A 9102-nucleotide genomic window follows, 5' to 3' on the forward strand; every position below is an offset into this window, starting at 1 on the left:
AGTAGCAAACGTATCTACCAGGGACCTTTTATCTAAGGCTAGTTTTGTCTAGGTTGGGGTATTTAAGTTGATGGAAACGGAACACCCCTACCTGGTAACTGACCTGGAAAGGTGAATTAGATAGATTTGCTACAAGCATACAATTGTTGATTAAGGTTTATTAAAGTGTTTAACGAACATTAATAAAAAATTGTTTAACTATCCAAAGTAAGTGTTACTTTTAGGCAACTTAAACAATCACTTAGTGAAAATAATTAGTCGTATTTTTCTTAAGTTAATTAAACCTTAGATTATTAAAATACTCAGTGGGAGGAAAGATGTATATGATATGTCAATTTTTTCACTCACATTTCTCCTTTAATGTTCACACCGTGAGACTCATGCTTGGCCTTGAGGCATTCTGGGAGCGTCCCCCTTCAGATGGTATTTGCATGGGTCAATATCAAGGTGAATGGAGAGAGTATTTATAGTAAGTGAGAAAGGGATGTGTGTCAACATGTCCTACGGTCTTTTTCATTAGTTTGCACCGTGAGATCTTCTTGAACGGCCTTGAGGCACCCTAGGAGCGTCCCCATTCAGATGGTTTGTGCAGTAGGTCAATATCAAGACGAGCTCCAGAAATGGGTAGGATCGCTTTAGTTTTTGCCTCAATCGGTTTTTTCCTTTGATTGGCTCATTGGGGGTGGAACTCTAGGGTCTAAAATGAAGGGTCACACTTACGAGAAATTGTTAAGCTACTTACTGATTCCTTGACAAAATAAATGATGACTGATTGTTATAGGAATAAGATTTATTCTGGTGTAATAATTGGTTGAGAGTGTCTCAATTCTAATGTACGTCAAAACACTTAGTTGATCTCTATCAAGCATCCCTAAAGGAAAAAGAGAAAAATGTGGAAGTAAATTTTGCATACTAGGATAATAGTATATTTGACTCATCCCATATGACAGATTTGAATGCGGCGGACTTCTTTCAATCTCCTGAAGAGAAAATCGACAGAATTGATGGAACATCAAGTGTTCCCTTTGACTTTGAAAATACCTAGACTTAATGTTATTTTTTTTGTTCATCTCCATGTTTTTTTTCCTCTTAGTAGATGTTAACCTTTGTATTTCCAAATGTTGTTTTTCTTATTGTAATTGTTTTCTTTTAATGAAGAAATATGGACCATTTTCATGTGTTTAGTAACTAAAAAATTTGTAAAGAAGATGTATATCTAGCAAACAATGCAACCACATATACAATACTTACAAGTAGAAAATATTATTCCAAATTAACAATGTTGGAAGCAAAAGTCAATACAATATCAGGTTCTGCAAACCTAATTGACGGGTTTAGAAAAATAAATATTATTTTTCCTAGAGAAACAAAATTTACAATTGACAATGCATTGTTCTTTAGTCAATCAAAGAGAAATTTACTTAGTTCTAAAGATGTACGTTGCAATGGTTATCATATTGAGACTGATAGAAAGAATAATATTGAGTATCTTTATATCACATCTTCTGTCTCATATAAAAAACGTATACGGAAAGAATTGCTTACTTTATCTTCTGGATTATATTATTATTACTACAAAAACAGTATTTTTTGACGTTTTTTAAATGTTAAGAATGACAAAAAGGTCAAGGAAGCCAGTGTCAAGAATGTCGATTTCCTTGACGTTTTAAAAAGGTCAAGAAAGTGACACTTGACATTTAAAAAAGGTCAAGAAACACAGACACTTGACATGTTTGAAAGGTCAAGAATATGGGCATTCTTGACAAAGAAAAAACGTCAAGAAACACAAACACTTGACATGCTTGAAATGTCATAATATGAGCATTCTTGACAAGAAAAAAAGTCAAGAAATTTTGTGAACTTGACATTTAAAAAAGTCAAGAAATTTGCTTGTGACTTTTTTAGAAAAATCTACAATGTTAACATTTTTACCTATAATTGCTCCTGTATTTTGATCCAACAACCACATTTGGTATATATATGACATACATTTATCAATCAAATAAACAATATACATGCATAACAAACTATATCAACAAAAACCACCAATATCTCTTTATAAGAACTTAACTTCTTTAACATTGTCAATAGTATAACCTAAGGAGCATAATTTTAACAGTCAACCCATATGGACACTTCAAAACAATATAAGGAACATAATTCTAGCAGTCAACCCAATATGAACAGTTTCAAAAAATACATTTCAAAACTTAAATTCAGCCAACTCTATTCGCACCTTATCTAACTCGATTTGTGAGTACGGTTTTCTTGTATCAATCTATAAACATAAAAGCCAAATATTATAATGGATTCTATTTTTTCCTATGCTATTTGAAATGTCGAAATGACGATAACATACCAAATCTGAGATGACAATGCTTCTTTTGGCCATAATATCCCTCATATACTTCATGACGTAGTATCCACATTCGGTAAACCCAACTTGTAGAGGACACTACAGAGAAAAAACTAGTAAATAAGAATGAAGTAATCCATATGCACTAGATGTCTACTTAATATGATGAATAAGTAGTCATTGTTAATTTATACTTGCCTTTACAGTTCTCCATAAAGTTTTCTTTCGGCTTTTTTTAATATTCTTTTGAGATACATCGCAATTGCCCTATTTGTCAAGAAATAACCACAAATTCTAAAATAAAGTACACTTTAAAACAAACACTACAAATGAAAAAGGTTAACTTACGTGTCAATTATATATCTTATATCTACTCGTGATGTTGTCCTTTTGAGTCTAGATAGTACACAATATCATCTTATGCATTTATAGCAAGTAGTGCCCAATGACCACTAGTTAATAAAATATAATTAGTATTTTTATTGCTAATGGAAATTGATAAAAATAAAACATATTTTAACTCACCCAGGATTAAAAGGAGCAAGAACTATTTGATTTACTTTTGACCATCAGTCTACTACACAGGTTTTAGTTTTAACTTCCTGAGAATTATGTCTAGAGGAAATGAGAGATGGATCTACAAAAGTGTATTGTGAACTTTCTTTTAAATCAATAAAGGATGAGTGCACGTACCTACAAAATATTTATAACATAAATATAGATGACCAGAATTGGAAAGAAACGTCAGAACTAAAGTCTACAAAAGTAATAATATTACTTACGCCATGTAAGCCACCAAAGTTATTGTCTTGACTTCATCCATGTTACAAAAGTTAATTATGTCCTCTCACAGGACACAACTCTTTCAACTGATGCCAAAAAGTCCAACTGGAAGTTGTAAAGAAAACTAGACTCTTTGGCCATCACCTTCTCAGCATATCTAAGAATGGATTTTAAAGATACTGGAGAACCGATGTTAAGTCACTAACTTCTTTTTTCTTAGTCATTTCCATTGAAGATTTCTCGTAATGTAGCAAAATCATAGCAACAAAAGTATATAAAGCAAAAAAATTAAACATCTGATGAACTTAATTGATTTTATTAGTGTCACTTGTTGGGTTTTATGCCCTAAAACTCGTAAATAGTAAATGTAACTTTTGACTGTTCATTAATAAATTATTATTGATGTTTTTCAATAAAGCGTTATTGTTTATATTATGTTAATCATGCCTAAATAACTCTAATCCAACAAACTAACATTCTGGATTGTTGTATGAATCTTGAGCTGTATGTGGAGACATACGGGGATCACTGTTCAAGATACAACATAAATGGTCTATAGTATAGGGATAAGGTTGGGTACTTTATCTTGTAACACTATGGATACTACCTACTTTATATTTGATACAAACACAATGATTCAACCTGTTCGTGTAGAAGACATGTGAGTAAGGGTATCCCATGCAATGAGTTTGCATGAGACCAGACCGCAAAATAGTAACTCCTAGCTGTAACACCGTTGATTAGTTAGGTTTCTAGTTCACTAAGATGACCTAGGCAACTTAGTCTCAATCCTGAGTGAGTTATGAATTCCTGTTCACAAGGGATTGTCCTTTGATTTGTATGGGTGAGAGTGGCTGGCTCGCTGACTCAATAAGCCTACCATTTTAGGGACAAAATCGAGTGGATAGCTAGGAACGTAATTTCATAAGATGGAATTCACTCATTTCCTGCTTTAGAAAAGTAGATGAATGTTCCCTTAAGTGGTGTTTCTGGGTCTTGAGCATAGGGCCCAACCCTCTCATTGGCCTGAGAGGGATCTCTGTTTATTGGTTAGACCACAAACATATTGTTCATTAGATGAACATTGGTACTTAAGGATGTAGAAGTAACCTAGAGGTAAAACGGTAATTTGACCCAGCTGGTGTTACGAACACTCGTGAAAGACTAACTTACTATTATTGGTCTATATCCGTGGACACAGAAATATATCTACAGTGAGAAGAGTGTAACTGTGAGTCTATAGTGGAGTGTACCCACAATTAACGAATATTGATTAATTCGGTTAATGAGTTTAATTAATTAATCTCATATCATTGGAGCTTCTGATCTGTAGATCTATTAGGTCCTACTGGTAACTAAAAAAAATGTATTGAGGAAATTAAAGTAATTTGAATTGTTCAAATTAACTAAGGGAACATAATGTAATGTATGTTGATACATTATAATATAAAGTTTATAATTTAATTAAACTTTATGATATAAATTTATTTTTGAATTTGATTTAAAAATTAATTTATGGGAGAATTATATATTTGAAGGATTTCAAATATTAAATAATTAATTTCATATTAAAACTATAGATTAAAAATAATGCGCATAAGATGTACATTAAAACTATAGATTATATGAGAGAAAGAAAATTGAATGTGATTCAACTATAAGGTTAAATTAAATATGTGATATTTAATTTAATGATTAATTAATTGGAGAACTAATTATTTTAATTTAATTATATTTAATTAAATATGATTTGATTAAATTAATTGAATTGAAATTATAGGTTATGTGAGAGAGATGTATTAGAATATGATTCTAATATACATTTAATTAAATATAGGAGATATTTAATTATTATTAATTAATTTGATTAATTAATAATTTTTTGGGGAGTTACGAGATTTATGGGGAGAGGGAGTCTTTTCCCTAATTTTTTCCCTCTCCCTCTCTCTCTGACTCTGACTTTCACTTGTATGGTTTAATGAAAAAAAAAAAAAACCTCTCCATTTAGAAAGTTCCCTCTCATTATTTTCTCCCTTTCTCCCAAACCAAGAAGAAGGGATTCCACCATCCCGCCTTAATAGACTCAACAGAGGATACCGGTGAAGGCTTTTTGGGAGTGTTGCGTTTATTTCCAACAGAGGTTTTTCATCGGTTTGTTTTCCAATACAATCTCTGTTTAATATTAAAATTAGTGTTAGATTTGATTTTTTCCGCTGCGCGAGGGGGTTTAATCCCTGCATCATTTACCTTAAAGATTTTCAAATCTTCTGCATTGCAATTTACATTCACCTATTCGATCTCATCTGTTAAAAATTGCTTGGAGCAACTTCCATGTCCAGAAAATGCTGTAGAAGATGACATTTGTAGACGAGCTTCTAATTCTCTAGCACGTTGACGAAATGTTTCATTCTCACTTACAATTTCCTGTTTTCATCATTCCCATGTTTTGATTTTTGTTTCACTGTATAAAAGTAAGCCATTGGAGTAACAAAACCACCAACCCCACGCACACGCCCGTGCCTTTCTTGAGTACCCAAAGCTTGTGTTAAGATATCATTAGGAGAGTGATGTTTGTGGCGTAATGGATCTGTATTATTCTTTGAGATCTCATCCTAAAAAGAAATAAAATTTAATATAATTAAGCTATATGTCATATACTTCATGTAAATTTAATACCTGTCTTACTATTTGATTGATGACTTCTTGAACATCTTCATTGTCGTATTCTCCTTTCTTATTAACTCAAGTCTAATTCCACAGGTTAGCTCGATCGAAATCACTTTCATTTGAAGATAATTTCTTCTACATTCAAATGAAGAAAAAAATTGATATTGTGATTGAAGGAACTTTTTTTCAAGAGTACCTATGAGTGGAAGCGGATCTTTCCAATTCATTGTGACAAAATATCCACATATACATTCAAACATACTAATATGCATTCATAATGTTAAATGATTGACATGCTTAAAAGAACACTAAATAAGAGATCGAGAGATCATACCAGTTGAAGACTTATTCTTCATAGCAAATCTCGCTTTTGCTGAGATGGTAAGCTATTGCTCAACAAAACCCAATCGTCTACCTCGAACAGTCTCCACACGAACAGAAGAAAACGGGGATGACATCACCACTAAAAGCCCTCAGTATTCTTGGAGTGATAATCCAAAGGGTAGGTTTTGTTCGGATTTGGTAGAGGGAAGGAGGAAGGGAAATAGTATATAATGACCAAGCAAGTGGGAGACAGGCTCGTCTATCATATTGACAAAATGCTTGATCGTTTAGGTGAAGTATACGATCGTATAGGAAAAGGTAAGCGATCGATCGTGTAGGAAAAAACTAAGCGATCGTCTAGTAAATATTGGGCGCTAAACGATCGCTTAGGAAAAGGTAAACGATCGTTTAGTAAATAGCACGGACAGGTGTAATCATTAAGCGATCGCTCAGCATTATCGTATAAGTAAGCGATCGTTCAAGCACTATCGTATAGGCACAGATTTTTCTAAGCAATGACACTCTTCAACACAATGTCCGCACCTCCTATGCCTAACACACCGTGAGCTATTTGAGCGTCTCAAAGTGATTTTTTTAACTTACTCATCCGTTATGAAAATAGAAGAGACATCGTCCTATTACCCTTTTAACCGTCCAATTAATAGACAATAAATATCATCCCATCATATTCATAACTTATGAATTAATATCATATATTAATCATAATATTTTTCCTCCATTAAATATAAATCATATTTATATCCAATTTCCTCAAAATTAATGTATCTTATACATAAAGTTAATTATATCATATATAATTAACTAGTTCAATTATATCATATATAATTGAACTCCCTCTTATCAATTTGAATATTTCAAACTGACTTAAAAACTGATTCAACTTGTATCCAAGCTACCAAGAGGACCTTATGGATCTATGGCTTGAAGCTCCAACGGTACCTGAATAGCTGACTAAACTCTTTAGCCACGATATCCATCATCCGTTAACTGTCAGATATTTCACTAAAGACTGATAGTTGAATTATTCTTACCATAGATATATTTCTATGTCCATTGGATATAACCAATCATCAGTACTATGACTCTTCACAGATGCTCGTAATTACAGCAGACCAATTAACCGTTTTGCCCCTATAGTTGCATCTTACTTCTTAAGTACCACTAATCTCTCTAATGAACAATACAACATAGTCCTACTATGTGTGGACATCTCTCGGGCCATGAGAAGGTGTGTGGCGCCACATCGTTCAAGCTCCGAGATCAGCCCTTAAGAGAGCAATCTATCTAGTTACCCCTGCTTCGGGGAAGGAGTGAACTCCATCTTGTGAAGCTGAGTTCCTGGCTCCCAAATCAGACGAATCCCCAAAGTGGTAGGTTTGAGTTGGCGCTCTGGCCACTAGCACCTATGTAAATTAAAGAACCCCCCAATGGCAGGAGTTCCCAACTCACACAGGATTGAGGTCATGTGACCTATGGTCATCTTAGTGAAGTGAAGTCTCAGTCATGAATGGAGTTATATGACGAGATGTTAACACTTCGAGGTCAGGTCTTATACAAACTCTTTGTATCGGACGCCCCCGCTCGCATATCCCCTACACGAATGATCAGGATCAGACCATCTATGACAAGTCACAACACTTATAACAATTCCACAAAGCAGGCCGCGTCCGTAGTGTTACCAAGATAAGGTTTTCCTCCTATATCCATATACTACAGACCATTTTGGTTGTCACTTAAGACATGATCCATTTGTATGTCACAACATATATGCTTAAGTTACATAAAGACAACCAAGGATATTAAGTTTATTGGTTTGTGGTAAAATAAAAAACATCTAAATGTGCAAAGTCAAGAAGTGAAGTAAATATCATATATATTATACATCATAAGCGTTCTTACAAAGTTTTTTACAAACTATAGAACACGAGACTTTAGGGCACAAATCCCAACAGTGATAAATTTAGGAATCATGAGAACATATACTAAATTCTTACCATTTCCTCGACAAGGTTAGCATAACCTTTCCTTGAAATTCAATGATTGTACTTATTCGTAGATTGACGTTCTTGTTGCAAGCATCTTTTTTCCTATACAAACGTAATGATTATTAGTGGGGAATGACATAACAAATATTTATAAAATTAAATTAATAATATACCTGAAACTTTACACACAATCTCGATCTTACAAACTCTTCCCAATGACTTTGATCAATAAATGAATACTTTTCTTGTGGATTTATTAGAAGTTGAGGTTCATCTTTAAATGGTATAATGCATTTTGTTATTAACCAATTCTTAAACTAACGAAAAGCTATGCTTGGAGTTTTTATAATGTTCTTCCTAGATCTTGTATCAATTACAAAGGCGGCCTAAACATTGAAAAGTTAATGAAAATATCACATATACATTTACAATATTATCAAGATAAAAAGATGAATATATATAGCTCAACTGTACTATATATCTTATCTTTCAACTCAGTAGGCACACATTTCCAAGATGTATAGATAATAGGTACATGATAATGCATAGAGGATCCAATAAAATACTTTAACTTAGCTCCATTTTCACCAATGGATACATCATCTTCATTGTATTCCACAAACTTCTTTTCTCCCACACTCCTAATACGTGTTACATCAAACATAATAGTAGCTCCCCGTTCTCTCTTTTTTTTGATTGGTGGTTTCATTTGACCTAACAACTACTATTTCTTTGTCACCAAGCTCTAAATCTTCGTCACCCACTGTACTATGCTCCATCTGGTGTATAAATAAAAAACTGCAATCAAATAAAAAACGTCAAGAAAGGTGGTTTTTCTTGTAGTGTATACTCATATACGAGTAATTGAAACATATGCAACGATGAACTTGAAATTCATGAATTCAGACGTATTTACAATTTGGCATGACAGATTCTAAGGTCAATAATGATGAGAAGAATTATTGA

At 33.1% G+C, this 9102-nt stretch overlaps 1 pseudogene; it reads right to left on the reverse strand.

Annotated features, from left to right (window-relative positions):
* Window positions 1-2203: 2203 nt before the first annotated feature.
* Window positions 2204-8845, reverse strand: LOC150034185 (uncharacterized; annotated as a pseudogene).
* Window positions 8846-9102: the final 257 nt, after the last annotated feature.

This window comes from Benincasa hispida, chromosome 9, assembly GCF_027475165.1.
Source record: "Benincasa hispida cultivar pf3 chromosome 9, pf3_genome.v1.1, whole genome shotgun sequence".
Classification (NCBI taxonomy): domain Eukaryota; kingdom Viridiplantae; phylum Streptophyta; class Magnoliopsida; order Cucurbitales; family Cucurbitaceae; genus Benincasa; species Benincasa hispida.